This window comes from Pongo abelii, chromosome 4 (genome assembly GCF_028885655.2).
Source record: "Pongo abelii isolate AG06213 chromosome 4, NHGRI_mPonAbe1-v2.0_pri, whole genome shotgun sequence".
NCBI classification, from domain to species: domain Eukaryota; kingdom Metazoa; phylum Chordata; class Mammalia; order Primates; family Hominidae; genus Pongo; species Pongo abelii.
In genome coordinates this window covers 24,345,216-24,364,808 of record NC_071989.2, presented here as the reverse complement: position 1 = coordinate 24,364,808, position 19,593 = coordinate 24,345,216, and the positions used below count along the sequence as shown (strand labels likewise).

Genomic DNA, 19,593 nt, shown 5'->3' with positions numbered 1-19,593 from the left:
TTCCTTTTTAAATGAGTCAAAGTCACCTGATTTGGGACCTTAAGTCTACAAAAGTCCTTCACATTTGCCATATATAATGATCTTCCCACAGGAGTAATAACCCATCATATTCCCAGATCCTGCCCACATTTATGGGACAGGGATTACATAGGGCATATATATCAGTAGGTATGAATCTTGAGGGTCAGCCTAGAATCTAGCTACCACTTCTATTTATTTAGATATTATTTACTTCCCTTAACATACTTTGCAGTTTCCATTTTAGAGGTTTATACATACTTCATTAAATGTGTTCTGAAACATTTTGATTTTAATGTTATTGTAAATGGCAGTTTTAAACTTTATTTTCCAATAATTTGCTGCTACTGTAGAAACATGCAATTGATTCTCTATATTAAGTTCATAACTTGTGATTTTGTTAAACTGCTTAATCATTCTAGCAATTTTCTTGTTTTGGTTATAGAAATAGTTTGGCTCTGTGTCCCCACCCAAATCTGACATTGAATTGTAGCTCCCATGTTCCCCGTGCGTCATGGGAGGGACCTGGTAGGAGGTAACTGAAACATGGAGGCAGGCTTTTCCCATGCTGTTCTCATAATATGAATAAGTCTCATGAGATCAGATGGTTTTATAAAAAAGTTCCCCTGCACATGCTCTCTTGCCTGCCACCATGTAATATGAGCCTTTGCCTTCCACCATGATTGTGAGGCTTCCCCATTCATGTGGAATGGTAAGTCAATTAAACCTCTTTCCTTTTTAAATTAGCCAGTCTTGGGTATGTTTTTATTTGCAGCATGAGAACAGACAAATACAGTTATCATTGTTGCTTTTCATTTCTACAAAAACAGCCATGTCATCTGAGATAAAGAAAACTTTACGTTTATATTTTCCAATACGTATAATTTCTTTTTAACTTAATAGACTACCTAGAACCTTCTCTACAGTATGGTACAGTAAGTAAACCTACTTGCATGATTGAAGAGAGAGAGCATTTTTTGCTAGCTTATGATCTTGGGGAAAAGTTATTCACTTTTTCTCTATTAAGTTTGATATTTGCCATGTGGTTTTTGAGATAGTCTTTGAAAGTTTGATGGTATTTTCTTCAATACCTACTGTTGTGAGAGTTTTTTTTTATCATGAATGGATATATTGAATTTTGTCAAATGTTTTAATGTATCATTGAGAAGGAGGAATTATTCTGAGCTAATTTTTTGAAGTTAGTGATATAAAGCTATCTATATTATCCTCAGTTAATATTTTAATATTTCAATACTCTACAGAGATATTTTCCCTTTAATTCCTAATTTTAGTAACCCTTACATTTCCTTTTGATTTCTCACATCAGTCTGTATATTTGGTTGTAAATGTTATTCATCTTTTCAAAAGACTATTTTTGGCTTAGTTCATTTGTTTTGTTTTTCATTTTTTTCTTTATTTTTAGCATTTATTTACATCTGCTTATTTACTTGTTTACTTATTCACTAAGTTGCTTTTCTAATTTTTCTGTTCAATTAGATGATTTTTTTTTACTTTTCTTCTTTTTTTTTACTATGAATACTTAAAGCCTCAAATTTTTCTCTGAATGCTGTTTTAGCCAAATTTCCTACATTTTGATACGAGGAATTTTTATTATTCAGTGCTGATATGGTTTAGCTGTGTCCCCACCCAAATCTCAAATTGAATTGTAATGATACCCACATGTCAAGGGTGGGGCCAGGCAGAGATAATTGAATCACAGAGGCAGTTTCTCCCATACTATTCTCAAGGTAATAAATAAGTCTCATTATATCTGATCATTTTATAAATGAGAGTTCCTCTGCACAAGCTCTCTTGCCTCCTGCCATGTAAGATGTGCCTTTCCTTCTCCTTTGCCTTCTGTCATAATTGTGAGGCCTCTCTAGCAATGTGAAACTGTGAGTCCATTAAACCTCTTTCCTTTATAAATTACCCAGTTTGGGATATGCCTTTATTAGCAGTGTAAGAACGGACTAATTTTGATTTATTCTTTGAAACTGAGATCACTTAGAAACATTTTGCTTAATATTTAGAGCATATTTTACTTATATGGCACTGTTTTACTCAAAGCAAATTTATTTGCAAAGTCAGCAATGGATATTAAGGAGATCTTCTGCAGGCCAAAATTTTCACATCCCATACTTTTAGGCACTAGTCAACCCCTACACTTCCCAACCTGTAGTGTTTCTGTTCGGTTTCCAACTACAGAATTGCCATTCTCTGGTATTTCTTGGATAGTCTCGCTCTGTGCACGCATGTTCAGTTTGGTCCTAAGCTGCAGAGTTGCAGGAGCCCCTAGGTTGCCTCCTCTCCATACATTTTCACCTTCAACATTGCACTTTGTGCATTCTAGCTGATTCAGTTGTCACAAGTTTTTTTGTCTCCTTACTTCAGCAGGTCTATCATGCTCTTATTGGAATCAGGTTGCTGCATATGGTTGAGAAGAGTCCCTAGGCTGAGAGCCAGAGAAAATATGGAGTTCATCTTGTGATTTTTCCCTTCTCACAGAGACAATAGGTAGATAACTGATGTAAAATCCCTGAAATGTGTTTTCAAATATAATTTCTCTAATTTTATAAATTATTTTCCCAAGAGGGTCATTCAGATACCAGTTACTCCATCATAAGTAAGAACATAAAAATAAATTATGCATGTAAAAATATATAAATGGGTTAAAAAACAGCAAAAGTTAGCAAAAGAAAGCAAATTTACACTATTAAATATTAACTGAATAAATTAGGAAGAAAATTACATGATTCATGCAATCAATTAAATTCTTTAGAAAAACACAATAATACTAAAGAAAACAAAACAGAATAACTAATAAAAATAAAAATAATAAGTTAAGAAATTAGAAATTAGAATAAGAATCCAAATAATGATTATTAAAAATAGATTTAAAATTTACATATTGAGAAAAATTCATATTCCTAATGTGTAATAATTGATTAAAAAACAAAATGAGGAAATTTAAAAGGTTGTGATACATCATTATTATTATTATTATTATTATTATTATTATTATTATTATTATTATTATTATTTTGGACAGGCATCACTATGTTGCCCAGGCTGGACTGCAGTGGAATGATTATGGCTCACTGCAGCCTCGACCTCCAGGGCTCAAGCGATCCTCCCACCTCAGCTGGTAGTCCAGGCACAGGTCACCATGCCCAGCTTATTTTTCTGTAGAAACTGTGTATTGCTATGATGCCAAGATTGGTGCTGAACTCGTGGGCTCAAGAATCCTTCCAAAGTTCTTGGATTCCAGGCATGAGCCACTACACTTGGCCATGATATATTAGTTTGATAATGCTATAGAAATGAAGTTGATCACCTCAGTGAAATCTATTTTCTAAAAGTATATAATTTACCAAATCTTGCCTTAAAAGGTAGAAACAAAGTTAAATCAGACACATTCCTATAGAAGTAGATGATCAAAACAAATCCAAACCAGAACTGCTATCTTTTTAAAAACAGCACCAATCTAAACTATTTTCATTGAGGATTGTCAATTAAGAAAAAAAAACAATGAATTTTTATCTTTGCCAAACAGATTGGAGATGATTACTGAAAAAGAGTACACTAGTCATAGAACAGTGTAAAGAGTCATTATTTTTCATTGCCAGTGAAGTGCAAATTTGTATAGCCTCTAAAAATGCTGTGTGCTAATATGTATCTAATCTAGACACGCACATAACCCTTGTACCAGAAGTGTTTGTATTTACAATATCTCACCTGTGAGAGATAGTTAATGTAAAGAACATTGCTTTAAAACACCAAAACATGGAAATCAATCTAAATGTCCTTTAAGAAAGAACAATGTTAATAAATCATATTGTATTTATGTATTGAAATACAAAAATTATAATTAGTCACTTTCATATAGAATGACTTGAAATATTGCAGAATATATTAAGTTGTTAAAAAGTACAGTTCAGAATACAACTATACTATACAACACTTTATTATTAAAAGTGAATAAATATATATGTATTTTTGCAAATACCTGAAATATCTATGAAAGGATGAAGAAAAATGTAAAAGTAATTGCCAGTGAGTAAGTTATCTTTGTGTTGAGAAAAGAGTTTGGTAAAGTTTTTTTTTGTATTTTTGTAAAAGATAAAATAATCTATGTATTGTGGGTCACATATGCCCTAGCCACAAATTTCTTGTTTTTATAAAACTTTTAAAATATAAAAAATATTATTAGTTAGAAGGCCAAGGATGCTAAAACTTTATTCTTTCATACATTATCTATGTATGTTTATACTTTATTTTATATCATAGACTCATTAATATTGAACTAAACATCCCTCCCAAACTACCTTTATGCCATGAAAATATGAACACAGGTATAAAGTTATATTTGCTTTTATGTTCTACCTCATTTCATATTAAAGATTTTCTTTGGTTGAGGTAAATGCTACCCTAAATTTTGGTTCAGTCTTTTTATTTTTTATTTTATTTTAAGTTCGGAGATACAAGTGCGGGATGTGCAGGTTTGTTACATAGGTAGGCATGTGCCATAGTGGTTTGCTGCACCTATCAACCCATCACCTAGGTATTAGGCCCAGCATGCATTAGCTATTTTTCCTGATGCTCAACCACCTCCCAGTCTCCCATGACAGGCGCCAGTGTGTGTTGTTACCCTCCCTGTGTCCATGTGTTCTCATTATTCAGCTCCCACTTGTAAGTGAGAACTCTTGGTGTTTGGTTTTTTGTTCCTGAGTTAGTTCTCTGAGGATAATGGCTTCTGGATCTATCCATGTCCCTGCAAAGGACATGCTCTCATTTATTTACATGGCTGCATAGTATTCCATGGTGTATATATACCATATTTTCTTTATTCAGTCTATCATTGATGGGCATTTGGGTTGATTCCATATCTTTACTATTGTGAATAGTGTTGCAGTGAACATATGCATGTATGTATCTTTATAATAAAATGATATATTTCTTTGGGTATATACTCAGTAATGGGATTGATGGGTCAAATACTATTTCTGGTTCTAGGTCTCTGAGGAATCAACACACTGTCTTCCACAATGGTTAAACTAATTTGCATTCCCACCAAGAGTGTAAAAATGTTGCTATTTCTCCACAGCTTCAGCAGCGTCTATTGTTTCTTGACTATTTAAAAATCACATTCTGTCTGGCATGAGATGGTATCTCATTGTTGTTTGACTTGCATTTCTTTAATGTTTTATTTTTTCATATGTTTGTTGGCCTCATGCAAGTTTTCTGTTGAAAAGTGTTTGTTCATGTCCTTTGCCCACTTTTTAATGGAGTTATTCATTTTATTCCTTGTAAATTTGTTTAAGTATCTTGTAGATTCTGGATACTAGATCTTTGCCAGATGGATACATGGCAAAAATTTTCTCCCATTCTATAGGTTGTCTGTTTGTTTTGATGGTAGTTTCTTTGGCTGTGCAGAAGCTCTTTAGTTTAATTATATTCTACATGTCAACTTTTGCTTTTGCCACAATTGCTTTTAATGTTTTCATCATGAAATTTTGCACATGCCTATGTCCATAACGGTATTGCCTAGATTTTTCTTCTAGGGTTTTTATAGTTTGGGGTTTTACATTTAAGTCTTTAATTCATCTTGAGTTAATTTTTGTATAAAGTGTAAGGAAGTGGTCCAGTTTCAATTTTCTGCATATGGCTAGACGGTTCTCCCAGCACCATGTATTAAATAGGTAATCCTTTCCCCACTGATTGTGATATGGTTAGGCTGTGTCCCCTCCCCACCAATCTCATCTTGAATTGTAGTTCCCATAATTCCCACGTTGTGGGAGGTACCGGTGGGAGATAATTGAATAATGGGGGCGTTATGTCCTATACTGTTATTGTGGTAGTGAATAAGTCCGATGAGATCTGATGGTTTCATAAGGGAAAAACCCTTTCACTTGGTTCTCTTTTTTTCCTCTTGTCTGCTGCCATGCAATACTTGCCTTTCATCTTCCACCATGATCATGAGGGCTCCCCAGCCACGTGGAACGGTGAGTCCATTAAACCTCTTTTTCTTTAGGAATTACCTAGTCTCACGTATGTCTTTATCAGCAGTGTTAAAATGGATTAATACAGCTTGTTTTTGTCAGGTTTGTCAAAGATCAGATGGTTGTACATGTGCAGTCTTGTTTCTCAGTTCTCTATTCTGTTCCTTTAGTCTATATGTCTGTTTTTGTACCAGTAGCATGTTTTTATGGTTACTGTAACCTTGTATTATAGTTTGATTTCAGGTAGCATGACGCCTCCAGCTTTGTTCTTTTTGCTTAAGATTGTCTTGGCCATACAGGCTGTTTTTTTATTCCATATGAATTTTAAAGCAGTTTTTTTTTTCTAATTCTCTGAAGAACATCACTGGTAGTTTAATGGTAATAGCATTGAATTTATAAATTACTTTGGGCAGTATGGCCATTTTCATGATGTTGATTCCTTCTATCCATGAATATGAAATGTTTTTCCATTTGTTTGTGCCTGCTCTGATTTTCTTGAGCAATGGTTTGTGGTTCTCCTTGAAGAAGTCCTTCACTTTTCCTGTTAGCAGCATTCCTAGGTATTTTATTCTCTTTGTAGTAATTGTGATTGGAAGTTCATTTATGATTTGGCTCTCCATTTGTCTGTTGTTGATGTATAAGAATGCTTGTGACTTCTGGCATTGCTTTTGTATTCTGAGACTGCTGAATTTGCTTATCAGCTTAAGCTTTTGGGCTGAGATGAAGGGATTTTCTAGATATAGGATTGTGTCATCTGCAAACAGAGACAGTTTGTCTTCCTATCTTCCTATTTGAATACATTTTATTTCTCTTACCTGATTGCCCTGGACAGAACTTCCAATAATACGTTGAAAAGGAGTTGTGAGAGAGGGCGTTCTTGTCTAGTGATGGTTTTCAAAGGGAATTCCTCCAGCTTTTGCTCATTCAGTATGACATTGGCTGTGGCTTTGTCATAAATGGCTCTTATTTTTTTGAAGTATCTTCTATCAGTACCTAGTTTATTGAGACTTTTTAACTCGAAGGTTGTTGAATGTTATCAAAGGCCTTTTGTGCACCTATTGAGATAATCATGTGGTTTCTGTTTATGTGATAAATTATTGATTTGCATATGTTGAACCAGCCTTGCATCCTGGGGATGAAGTCAACTTGATCATGGTGGATAAGCTTTTTGATGTGCTGCTGCATTCAGTTTGCCAATATTTTATTGAGGATTTTCACATCGATGTTTGTCAAAGATATTGGCCTAAATTTGTTGTTGTTGTAGCTCTGCTGTGTTTTGGTATCAGAATGATGCCGGCCTCATAAAATGAGTTAGGGAGGAATCTCTGCTTATCAATTGTTTGAAATAGTTTCAGAAGAAATAGTACCAACTCCTCTTTGTACGTCTGGTAGAATTCAGCTGTAAATCCCTCTGGTCGTGGGCTTTTTTCTTTTTGGTTGGTAGGCGTTTATTACTGCCTCAGTTTAGGAACTTGTTATTGGTCTATGCAGGGATTCAATTTGCTGCTGGTTCAGTCTTGGGAGGGTGTATGTGTCCAGGAATTTATCCATATAATTTTTATGTATCTGTATATAGGGTATATGTATATATATTATATTTTATGTTATATTTATATGAGTTTATATGCTGATTTTATTTCTAGTGGGTTGATATTATACTTAATGTTATGTACATAAGTGTTTATTTATATTAGAGTACTTGCTTTGTAATTCTTTCACTTGGATAAATGTAGCAAATCACATTATTTGAGTGTAACAGTCTCCTCTTGATGGCCTCTATGTTTCCTAATTTCTGCTACTGTGGATAGCTGATAAGAATATACTTGTATAAATCTCTGAGTTAATGTGTGAAAGAATTTTTCTTGTATAAAGAAGTGGAAACAGTGTTTTAAGGTATAGAGCATGTAATTCCTCATCTTTATAAAATCATACACTAATAAACTCTTTGCCAGTGTGGTTGTATCAATGGATACTTGTACATTCATCAGCATCTACTTCGACATCTGATGTTTTCAAATGTATTAATTTTCTGCATCAAATGCTCATAAAATTTTATCTTATGACCTTTATTTTAATGTCTTCATTATCAATGATGTTTGCCTCTATGTGACTCCTCTCTCCAGAATGTAAATTCCTGACTTTTCCCACTTTCTATTGGTTTTAATTGCACTTTCTTATTGTCTTTATGTACTCTTTTCTTTTTTCTTCATGTTTCTGTTTTATTTTGGAAGAAAAGGAGGAGATTTAAAGCAATATGGTAAGACATTCATATTATCTAAAGCTAGGTAAAGACTATGTGGATAATTTTTTTAAAATATGCATTCTTAATAGGGATACTTTTGTCATATCAGCAAGATATAAGACATTTATTTATTTATTTATTTATTTATTATTTATTTGAGGTAGAGTCTTGCTCTGTCACCCAAACTGGAGTGCAGTGGGATGATCTTGGCTTGCTGCAAACTCCACCTCTTGAGTTCAAGTGATTATCCTGCCTCAGCCTCCCCAGCAGCTGGAGTTACAGGTGCAAGCCACCACCCCCAGCTAATTTTTGTATCTTTTAGTAGAGATTGGGTTTCAGCATTTTGGCTAGGCTGGTCTCAAACTCCTGACGTTAAGTGATCTACCCACCTGAACCTCCTAAAGCACTGGGATTACAGGTGTCAGCAAACATGCCCAGCCAATAAATTTAATAGACTTATATTCCATTGAACTATTATCTTGTCTGTTCTTGTACCAATAGTATTTCCTATCAGTTTTCTAAGAATTAACTACAGCTTCGCATCTCAATAAGTATTAGGGCAAATCCCACATTTATTTTTTTCTGCAGCAGTATTTTGCCTGTTCTTGGATGTAAAATATACTATTTTCTCTTTCTAATTTTATAATTAGATAGATACTTGGGCATAAAATCTACCAAATGAATTTCAAATCCTCTTAATAGATATTTTAAAAACTCTGTGGAAATCTTATTGAAATCACATTGACTGTATGAATAAACTTGAGGAAAATTGATACTTTTATATTATATTTTCTAATATAAATAGATGAATTTCTCCACATTTTTAACAATTGTGTTTTGTGTCCTCTAAGAAATGAACAATTTAATTTTATTTGTCAATTATGTAGAGAAAGGCACCAGCAATTTATATTAATTTTATGTTCAGATACCTTATTAAACTTTCCAAACAACTTAAAAAACATATTTCAGGATACCTCCTCAGTCTCACTAGACAGGCCAACATGCAAATTCAGCAATTACAGAGAACCCCTGCAAGATTCTACAAGAAGAAGATTATCTCCAAGACACATAATTGTTAGATTTTCCAAGGTTGAAATGAAAGAATATTAAAGGCAGCTAGAGACAAAAGGCAGGTAACCTACAAATGGAACCCTATTATACTAACAGTGAACCTCTCAGCAGAAACCCTACAAGCTTCCTAAAAAAAGAAGTCTTCAACCAAGAATTTCATACCTGCCAAAGCAAGATTCCTAAGGGAAGGAGAAATAAGATCCTTTTCAGATAAACCAATGCTGAGGGAGTTTGTTACCATCAGACCCACCTTATAAGAGATCTTGAAACAAGCACTAAATATGAAAAATAAAGACCATTACCAGCCAATAAAAAAACACACTTAAGTACATAGACAAGTGACATTGTAAAGCAACCACATAAAAAAGTTGGCATAATAACCAGCTGATAACACAATGACAGGATCAAATTCACACATATCAATACTAACTGTGAATGTAAATAGGCTAAATGTCTCATTTAAAAAGCACAGAGTGACAAGCTAGATACAAAAGCGAGATTTATTGATATGTTGTCTTCAAGAGACCAGCCTTACACACAATGACACCCATAGGCTCAAAATAAAGACATGGAGGAAAATCTACTGAGCAAATGTAAATCAGTAAAAAAAGCAGGGGTTGCAATCTTAATTTCAGACAAAACAAACTTTAAACCAACAAAGATTAAAAAAAAAAAAAGACAAAGAAGGGCATTGCATAATGGTAAAGGATTCAATTTGAAAAGAAGACCTAACTACCCTAAATACATATGCAACTAGCACAGGAACACCCAGATTCATAAAGCAAGTTCTTAGACACCTACAAAAAGAATTAGGCTCCCACACAATAATAGGGGGAAACTTCAACACGCCACTGACACTTAGATCATCAAGGCAGAAGATATTCAGGACAGGACCTCAAAATTGGACAAAATAGGTTTCATAGACCTCTGAAGAACTCTCCACCCAAAACAACAGAATATACATTCTTTTCATTACCACAAGGCACATATTTTACAATCAATCATATAGTCATAAAACAATCTTCAGCAAATGTGAAAGAACTGAAATTACATCAAACACACTCTTGGACCACACACAATAAAAATGGAAATAAAGAATTTAAAAATTGCCCAAATATATGGAAACACATGGAAAGTAAGTAACCTGCTCCTGAATGGCTTTAGGTAAATAATGAAATTAAGGATAAAACAGAAATTCTTTGAAACTAATGAGAACAAATACACAAGTTACCAGAATCTCTGGGATTTAAGGCAGTGTTAAGAGAGAAATTTATAGCACTAAATGTCCACATCAAAAAATTAGAAAGATTTCAGATTAACAACCTAACATCACAGCTAAAGGAACTAGAGAAACAAGAGCAAACCAACTCTAAAGCTTGCAGAAGACAGACATTAAAAAATCAGATCTAAACTGAATAAGATCGAGACACAAAAAAAAAAAAATTCAAAAGATCAACAAATCAAGGAGCTGACTTTTTGAAAAAATTAGTAAAGTAGATAGGTGGCTGGGCAGATTAATAAAGAAGAAAAGAGAGAAAGTCTAAAGAAACAAATTTAGAAATGACAAATGGGATGTTGTTACTGACCCCACAGAAATACAAATAACAATCAGAGACTACTAGGAACACCCCTATGCACACAAACTAGAAAACTTAGAAGAGATGGATACATTTCTGGATTCACACACCCTCCCAAGACTGAACCAGGAAGACACCGATTCCCTGAAAAGACAAATAACAGGTTCCAAAATTGAACCAGTAACAAATAGACTACCAACTAACAAAAGCCCAAGACCAGATGGAGTCACAGCCAAATTCTGCTAGATGTACAGAGAAGAGCTAGTACCATTTCTGCTGAAACTATTCCCAAATAAATGAGGAGGAAGGACTTCTCCCCAACTCATTCTATTAAGTCAGCATCATTGTGGTACCAAAACCTAGCAGAGACACGGCGAAAAAAAAAAAAAAAGAAAACTTCAGGCCAATATCTTGGATTAACATTGATGTAAAAATTCTCAACAAAACACTAGCAAACTGAATGCAGAAGCACATCAGACAGCTAGCTAATCCACAATGATCAAGTAGACTTTATTCCCTGGGTGCAAGTTTGGTTTAATATCTGCAAATGAATAAATGTGATTCATCACATAAACCGAACCAAAGGCAAAAACTACATAATTATCTTAATAGATGCAGAAAATACTTTTGATAAAATTCAACATCCCTTCATGTTAAAAACTTTCAATAGCCTAGGCATTGAAGGAACAAACCTCAAAAAAAGAAAAAAAAGAAGGGCCATCAATGACAAACCCACAGGCAACATCACGCTGAATGTGCAAAATCAAGAAGCATTTCCCTTGAAAACCAGCACAAGAAAAGTGTGCCCTTCCTCAACATTCCTCTTCCTATTGGAAGTCCTGGCAGGGCAATCAGGCAAGAGAAAGAGATAAAGGGCATTCAAATAGGAAGAGAGGAAGCCAAACTATCCCTGTGTGCAGATGGCATGTTTCTGTATTTAGAAAACCCCATAGTCTCAGGCCAAAAGTTCCAGCTGATAAACAATTTTGGCAACATCTCAGGATACAAAATCAACATAAGAAATTACTGGCATTCCTATATATCAACAACAGCCAAGCTGAAAATCAAGTCAGGAATGCCATCTAATTTATAATGGATACAAAAAATAAAATACCTAGGAATACAGCTAACAAGGGATGTGAAAGATCTCTACAATGAGAATTACAAAGCACTGCTCAAAAAATCAGAGAAGATGACATAAACAAGTGGAAAAATATGCTATGCTTGAGAATAGAGAGAATAAATACAATTAAAATGGCCTTACTGACCAAAGAAATTTACAGATTTGCTATTTCTGTCAAACTACCAATGTCATTCTTCACAGAACTAGAAAAGAAAACTCTTTTAAAATTCATTAGAAACAAACAAATAAACAAAGCCTAAGGCAATCCTAAGCAAAAAGGACAAAGATAGAGGCATATCTAACCAACTTGAAACTGTACTATAGTGCTACAGAAATCAAAACAGTGTGGTAGTGGTATAAAACAGACATATAGACCAATGGAATACAATACAGACCCCAGAAATAAGTCTGCACACCCACAACCATCTCATCTTCGATAAAAATGACAAAAATAAGCAATAGGGAAAGGGCTTCCTATTCAATAAATGGTTCTGATGTAACTGGCTAGCCATATGCAAAAAATGGAAACTGGACCCCTCTCTTTCATTATATATATATATAAAATATATATTTATATATTTCTATATTTATATATTATATAATATATTTATATATAATATATATTATATATTATATATTATATAATATATTTATATATTATATATTATATTTATAATATATAATATATATTATATATAATATATAATTATAATTATAATATATAATATATATTTATACATATATTTATATATATTTATATATAAATATATATATATATATTTTTAAAATCAACTCAAGATAGATTGAAGACTTAAATGTAAAACTCAAAACTATAAAAACCCTGGAAGACAACAGGGCAATACCATTATAGACATAGAAACTGACAAGTATTTCATAATAAAGACACCAAAAACAACAGCAACAAAAGTAAAAATTGATTAATGAGATCTAATTATACTAAAGAGCTTCTGCACAGCAAAAGAAACTAGCAACAGAGTAAACTGACAACCTACAGAATGGGAGAAAATATTTGCAAACAATGTATCTGACAAAGATCTAATATCCAGCATCTATAAGGAACTTCAACAAATTTACAGGGGAAAAACAACCCCATTAAAAAGTGGGCAATAGCCATGAACAATCACTTTTCAAAAGAAAACATATATGTGGTCAACAAACCTATATCAAGCTCAGTATCACAGATCATTAGAAAAATGAAAATCAAAACCACAATGAGATACTATTGCATCCAGAATTGGTGGGTTCTTGGTCTCACTGACTTCAAGAATGAAGCCAGGGACCCTCACGGTGAGTGTTACAGCTCTTAAGGTGGCGCGTCTGGAGTTTGTTCCTTCTTATGTTCAGATGTGTTCAGAGTTTCTTCCTTCTGGTGGGTTCGTGGTCTTGCTGGCTCAGGAGTGAAGCTGCAGACCTTCGCGGTGAGTGTTACAGCTCATAAAAGCAGTGTGGACCCAAAGAGTGAGCAGTAGCAAGATTTATTGCAAAGAGCAAAAGAACAAAGCTTCCACAGTGTGGAAGGGGACCGGAGCGGGTTGCCACTGCTGGCTCAGGCAGCCTGCTTTTATTCTCTTATCTGACCCCACCCACATCCTGCTGATTGGTAGAGCCCAGTGGTTTGTTTTGACAGGGTGCTGACTGGTGTGTTTACAATCCCTGAGCTAGACACAAAGGTTCTCCACGTCCCCACTAGATTGGCTAGATACAGAGTGTCAACACAAAGGTTCTCCAAGGTCCCACCAGAGTAGCTAGATACAGAGTGTCCATTGGTGCATTCACAAACCCTGAACTAGACACAGGGTGCTGATTGGTGTGTTTACAAACCTTGAGCCAGATACAGTGCCAATTGGTGTATTTACAATCCCTGAGCTAGACAAAAAGGTTCCCCAAGGCCCCACCAGAGTAGCTAGATACAGAGCGTCAATTGGTGCATTCACAAACCCTGAGCTAGACACAGGGTGCTGATTGGTGTATTTACAAACCTTGAGCTAGACATAAAGGTTCTCCAGGTCCCCACCAGACTCAGGAGCCCAGCTGGCTTCACCCAGTGGATCCCACACCGGGGCTGCAGGTGGAACTGCCCGCCAGTCTCGCGGCGTGCGCCCTCACTCCTCAGCCCTTGGATGGTAGATGGGACTGGGCTCCCTGGAGCAGGGGGCGGCGCTCATCCGGGAGGCTCCGGCGGCACAGGAGCCCACGGAGGGGGTGGGAGGCTCAGGCATGGCAGGCTGCAGGTCCCGAGCCCTGCCCTGCGGGAAGGCAGCTAAGGCCCAGCGAAAAATGGAACGCAGCGCCGGTGGGCTGGCACTGCTGGGGGACCCAGTACACCCTCCGCAGCCGCTGGCCCGGGTGCTAAGCCCCTCATTGCTCGGGCGGCAGGGCCTGCCGGCTGCTTGAGCGCAGGGCCCGCCAATGCCACGCCCCCCCCGGAACTCCAGCTGGTCCGCAAGCGCCGCGCGCAGCCCGGAAGCGCCGCGCGCAGCCCCGGTTCCCGCTGGCGCTTCTCCCGCCACACCTCCCTGCAAGCTGAGGCAGCCGGCTCAGGCCTTGGCCAGCCCAGAAACGGACTTCCACAGTGCAGTGGTGGGCTGAGGGGCTCCTCAAGTGCCGCCGGAGTGGGAGCCCAGGCAGAGGAGGCGCCCAGAGCTAGCGAGGGCTGTGAGGACTGCCAGCACGCTGTCACCTCTCAATATCTTTGATGAGTTCCAAAATTTTAAAATATTAAATATTTATAATACTTTAAGATTTATTTGAAAATGTTAATGAAACAAAGTGTAGAATCTGGATGCAATTCAAAAATGCCTCAAATATTTTATCTCACACCACCTATGACATTAATAAAATTATATTCATGACCTATACATCTTAAAAAACATTGAAACTTGCTTAGTTATCGTTTAGCAAAACAATTTTTTTTAAAAAAAACCTGTGAGATGGGCATTTAGCAAAAAGAAAAATATCTTGCTTAATTTTGACCCCTTCTAAAAGTTCTTCTCACTCGTTTATCACTTATAATTTATATCTAAATAGTTAAATAATATATTTCATTTATAAATTGTTTGGAGAGATAATTATCTTAGCAAATTTCTTTACACAATTGTATTTATCTTCAGTCATTGAGAGTTATGTAAGACTTAACTTCATATATTAGAGAGAAAAGGAGTATTTACATCTTAAATTGTACAATATAATTTCTTTTTTTACCCATGTGATGTAGTTACATTGATTAATAAATTTGATTGTAATTCCACATATTGTAATTAACATTACATTTTTAGTAAGCCATTTCTTGCTGTGTAATCAACACTAATTCACTCTGGCTTCTAACGCTTATGCCCATATTTCCATGTTTGAAGGGTGACTATTGCTCCGCTAGACTCATATATGATTGTCTTGACTTAATGTTAAGCTGCAGATTACATGCAAATCTCCTCCGTATATTTCCTAACGCTCTTTAAATCATTGGTTACTACTCAGCTCCTCAAATCAGTGTCTTTCGATGGCAGATCCAAAACAGCAAAAAGACAGGCCAACTTCCTGAATCATATTTCTAGCCTTTGCTTATATCTCACTTTACTCCCTTTTGACAACAGCAATAAGACAGGCCAACTTCCTGAATCATATTTCTAGCCTTTGCTTATATCTCACTTTACTCCCTTTTGACCACAGCAAGCCAGAGAGCAAATCCCAAATTTATGGAGCCAGAAAGGAGTGAATGTTTGTTGAGAAGTATCTCATTTTGTATCATACATATTATCTTCGCTGGGTCTGTTTCTTAGTATGAATGTGTTCATGCATGTACACACACAACAATTATTACACTTAAAATTTACATAAACAGTTAAATTTTGGGTTGATACTCTAAAATACTATTTGTATACTTAATGACAACTCTTGGATTTAAGATTAGTATCAATCAATAAACCATGTGGTAACAAAATTTCCAAAAAAAAAAAAAACAAATCTAAAGTTATGTCTTTTTTGTCATATTTTTTAAAAACAATTTAAAAAGAGAAAAACTATAGTGAGAGTCTTCCAGTTACAGCTTTGATGTGTAGCAAACTTGGAGGTCATGACTCATGCCTTTTTGTTTTGTTTTGTTTTTGAGATGTAGTCTCATTCATTTCACTCACTCTGTTGCCCAGGCTAGAGTGTGCTGGCGCAATCTTGGCTCACTGCAGTCTCTGCCTCCGGAATTCAAGTGATTCTCCTGCCTCAGCCTCCTGAGTAGCTGGGATTGCATGTGTGCCACCGTGCTTGGCTGATTTTGTGTTTTTAGTAGAGATGGGGTTTCACCATGTTGGCCAGGCTGCTCTGTAACTCCTGACCTCAGGTGATCCACCCACCTCAGCCTCGCAAAGTGCTGGGATTACAGGTATGAGCCACTGCTTCTGGCCCCTGTCAAGAAGAAGAAGGAAGAGGAGGAGGAGGAGGAGGAGGGGAGAGGGAGGGGGAGGGGGAGGAGGGGAAGGAGGAAAGAAGAAGAAGAGGAAGGGGAAGGGGAGGAGGAGGAAGAGGAGGAAGAAAAGACACACTAAAGAGTAGTGATCTCCTTAGATCAAGTAAAGAACTGAGGTCCAAGTCATCTCTGTGATTCCTGAGCTGAGAGAAGGATATTTCTTCCACCCCAGCCTCCATTGGCTTTTCTGTCCTAAGAGGGAAAGCATATAGTTTGCAGGGTCAGGGTTTAAAGGAAATATATTGGGAATGCTGTAGCCAGGGAAAATAGTAGATTATAAAGGTTGAAAAAAGAACAATACTACTGTATAAACACTTGTGAAGGTAACAGCCTGAGACATAGGCACACAAAATATTGAGATTTAATTAAAAGATTAAAGACAGCTCATCATTCTTCACACTTTGTTGGACAACAGCCAAACTCAGTATAACAGTGTATTAAATTTGAAGGAGCTAAACTTCACAGACTATCTCTGAGCAGGAGTATGTAGAAAAACCAAAGTCAAGAGTAGAGAAAAATATCAAAAAACTGGGAAGAAATGGAGCCTCTGGCACTTATAGATAGAGCAAAAATTTTTTAAAGCTTAATTTTTAGTCATATTAGTTAAATACACATGGTTCTACCTTATTTCTCATTGCTTGATGGAAGGTGTACAACTTTCAACATCAAATGATAAGGCACGCCAAATGCAAATGAAAACACAATCAGAATAAAACTAAAAAATAGCAGAAATCTTGGAATTATCAGACAGGGAATGTAAAAATAGCAATAATTACTATGTTAAAGGCTGTATTTAAAACACTACAGAATGCAGTAACATATGGTCATTGTAAGCACAGAAATAGAATTTTAAGTAACAGCCAAAATTACATTTTATAAATATAAAAAGATTATAAATAAATAAATTTTCTTATGAAATGTTGGGATGTCTTGACAAGGATAAAAAAGGAATTGGTGAGCTTAAAATATAGGTCAAGATAGGTCAGCTTCCCAAATTAAAGAGCAAAAAGAAAAAGAATGAAAAAACTAAGTAAATTTAAAACAAGCAGAATATCCAAGAACTATGAGACAATTTGAAAACATATTGCATACAGTTAATTAAAAAAAAACAAGAAATGAATGACAGCAATATTATAAGAGAGAAAAGTGGGGAGTTAGGTATACATGGTTATGTTACTTGTATTACATGTGAAAGGCTACGGTGTTATTTTATAATGGACTTACATTACTTTTAATGGATATTAAAAGTTTTAGAGCAACCATGGAAACATAAAAGGAATTAGTATGTTAAAAGAAGAAATCAAATGAATCATATAAAATGCTCAAAGAAAAAGAGGAAAGAATGAAGGAAAAAATGCACCAAATAAGAAACAATTACAGATATGGTAATATTAATCCGTAATCACTTTAAGGGTAAATTTATAAATTCACTAATTAAAATACAGATATTATCAGAGTAGATTAAAATATAAAATAAAACAAAAAATACAAATTTTATTTAAGTAACTCACTATAATATAAAGACTCATGTAAATTAAAAGTAAAGAGATAGAGAAACATATATTATACAAACACACACACAAAAATCCTGGAATAGATATATGAACTTCAGACAAAAAAATTTACAAGAAAGATTATTCATAATAAAAGAAGCAATACATAATTATAAAGATATTAATTCTTCAAGAAGTAATACCAGTACTATAAATGTATCCACCTAACAAAACAATATCAAAATATGAGACAAAATGGTGATAAGACCAAAATAAATGTAAACAAATATACTATTTTAGTTCAAAAACTTATTACCCCTGTATTACTTACTGGCAGATAAATATAGAAATAAATCTATAAGGATACTAGTGGCCTGATCAGCACTATCAATCAATTTAATGCAATCAAAATTTATAGAATGCTCCATCCAACAACAACAGCACACGTATTCTTCTCAAGCTCACATGGAACATATAATGACAGACAACATTGTGGGCCCTCCCACACATTAACACATTTCAAAAAACAGAAATAATATAAAGTGTATTTTCAGACTACAATAAAAATGAAAATATATAAGGGCTATACTCAAATACTTGGAAATTTAATGATACACAGTTAAAGTATAGAAAGAAGAAAAAGTGACGGAAGAAGTTACTGAGGAGATATCAAAAAGGTCAAAGGAAAATGGAATTAAAAGGAACAACTAAAAAATATAAACTATATTTCTAAACCTAAGTTTCATTAAGTTCAAAGTAATTTGTAAACAATGATACCAGACCAATTTAGTCCATACCAAAAGAACTGAGGGTCCTGGGAATTTAATCATGTCAATTCAGGCTTTTATACATTATTAACTAAAAAAATAATTGCATGCCCTTGAAATATTTTTTACAATTAGAAAGCAGAAGTAAGTCAGAAGGAGCCAAATCAGGACCTCAAGGGAGATTTCTTGTGATTTTTCTTCAAAATGCTCACAAAATTGCCCTTGTTTGAGGAGAACTAGCAGAAGCATTGTTGTGGTGGAGAAAGACTGGTGAAGCTTTCCTGGGAGGTTTTCTGATAAACTTTGGTTAACTTCCCAAAACACTTTTATAATAGACAGATGTTATTGTTCTTTGGGCCTCAAGAAAGTAAACAAGCAGAATTCCTTGACCATCCTAAGAAACTGTTGCCATGATATTTCCTGTTGACCAGTCCACATTTGCTTTGACTGGACCACTTCCACCTCTTGGTAACCATTGCTTTGATTGTGCTTTGTCTTCGGGATTGTACTGGGAAAGCCATGTTTCATCTCCCATGGAAATTCTGTAAAGAAAATTTTCAGGACCATGATACTATTTGTTTAAAATTCCATTGAAAGCTACACTCTTGTGTGCAGCCAATTTGGGCACAATGGTTTTGGCATCTTTTGAGTGGAAAGTTTGTTCAACTTTAATTTTTTCATCAGAATGGTGTAAGCTTAACCAATTGAAATGTCTATGGTGTTGGCTATTGTTACTGCTTTTAATTATTAATCATTGTCAATTAGTGCAAGAACAATATTTATTTTTTCTCATAAATTCATTTGAATGGTCTACACTGTAGGCTTT

The 19,593-nt window shown here is 35.1% G+C and overlaps 1 long non-coding RNA gene across 1 annotated transcript in view; it reads right to left on the bottom strand.

The window, feature by feature from the left end:
• LOC129059352 (uncharacterized) overlaps nucleotides 1-14,225 on the bottom strand; it is a 221,931-nt gene extending 207,706 nt beyond the window's left edge. Inside the window, exon 1 of the long non-coding RNA XR_008525171.1 lies at nucleotides 14,031-14,225. This is a non-coding gene — a long non-coding RNA (uncharacterized LOC129059352). The remainder of the gene's footprint in view (nucleotides 1-14,030) is intronic.
• Nucleotides 14,226-19,593: the final 5,368 nt, after the last annotated feature.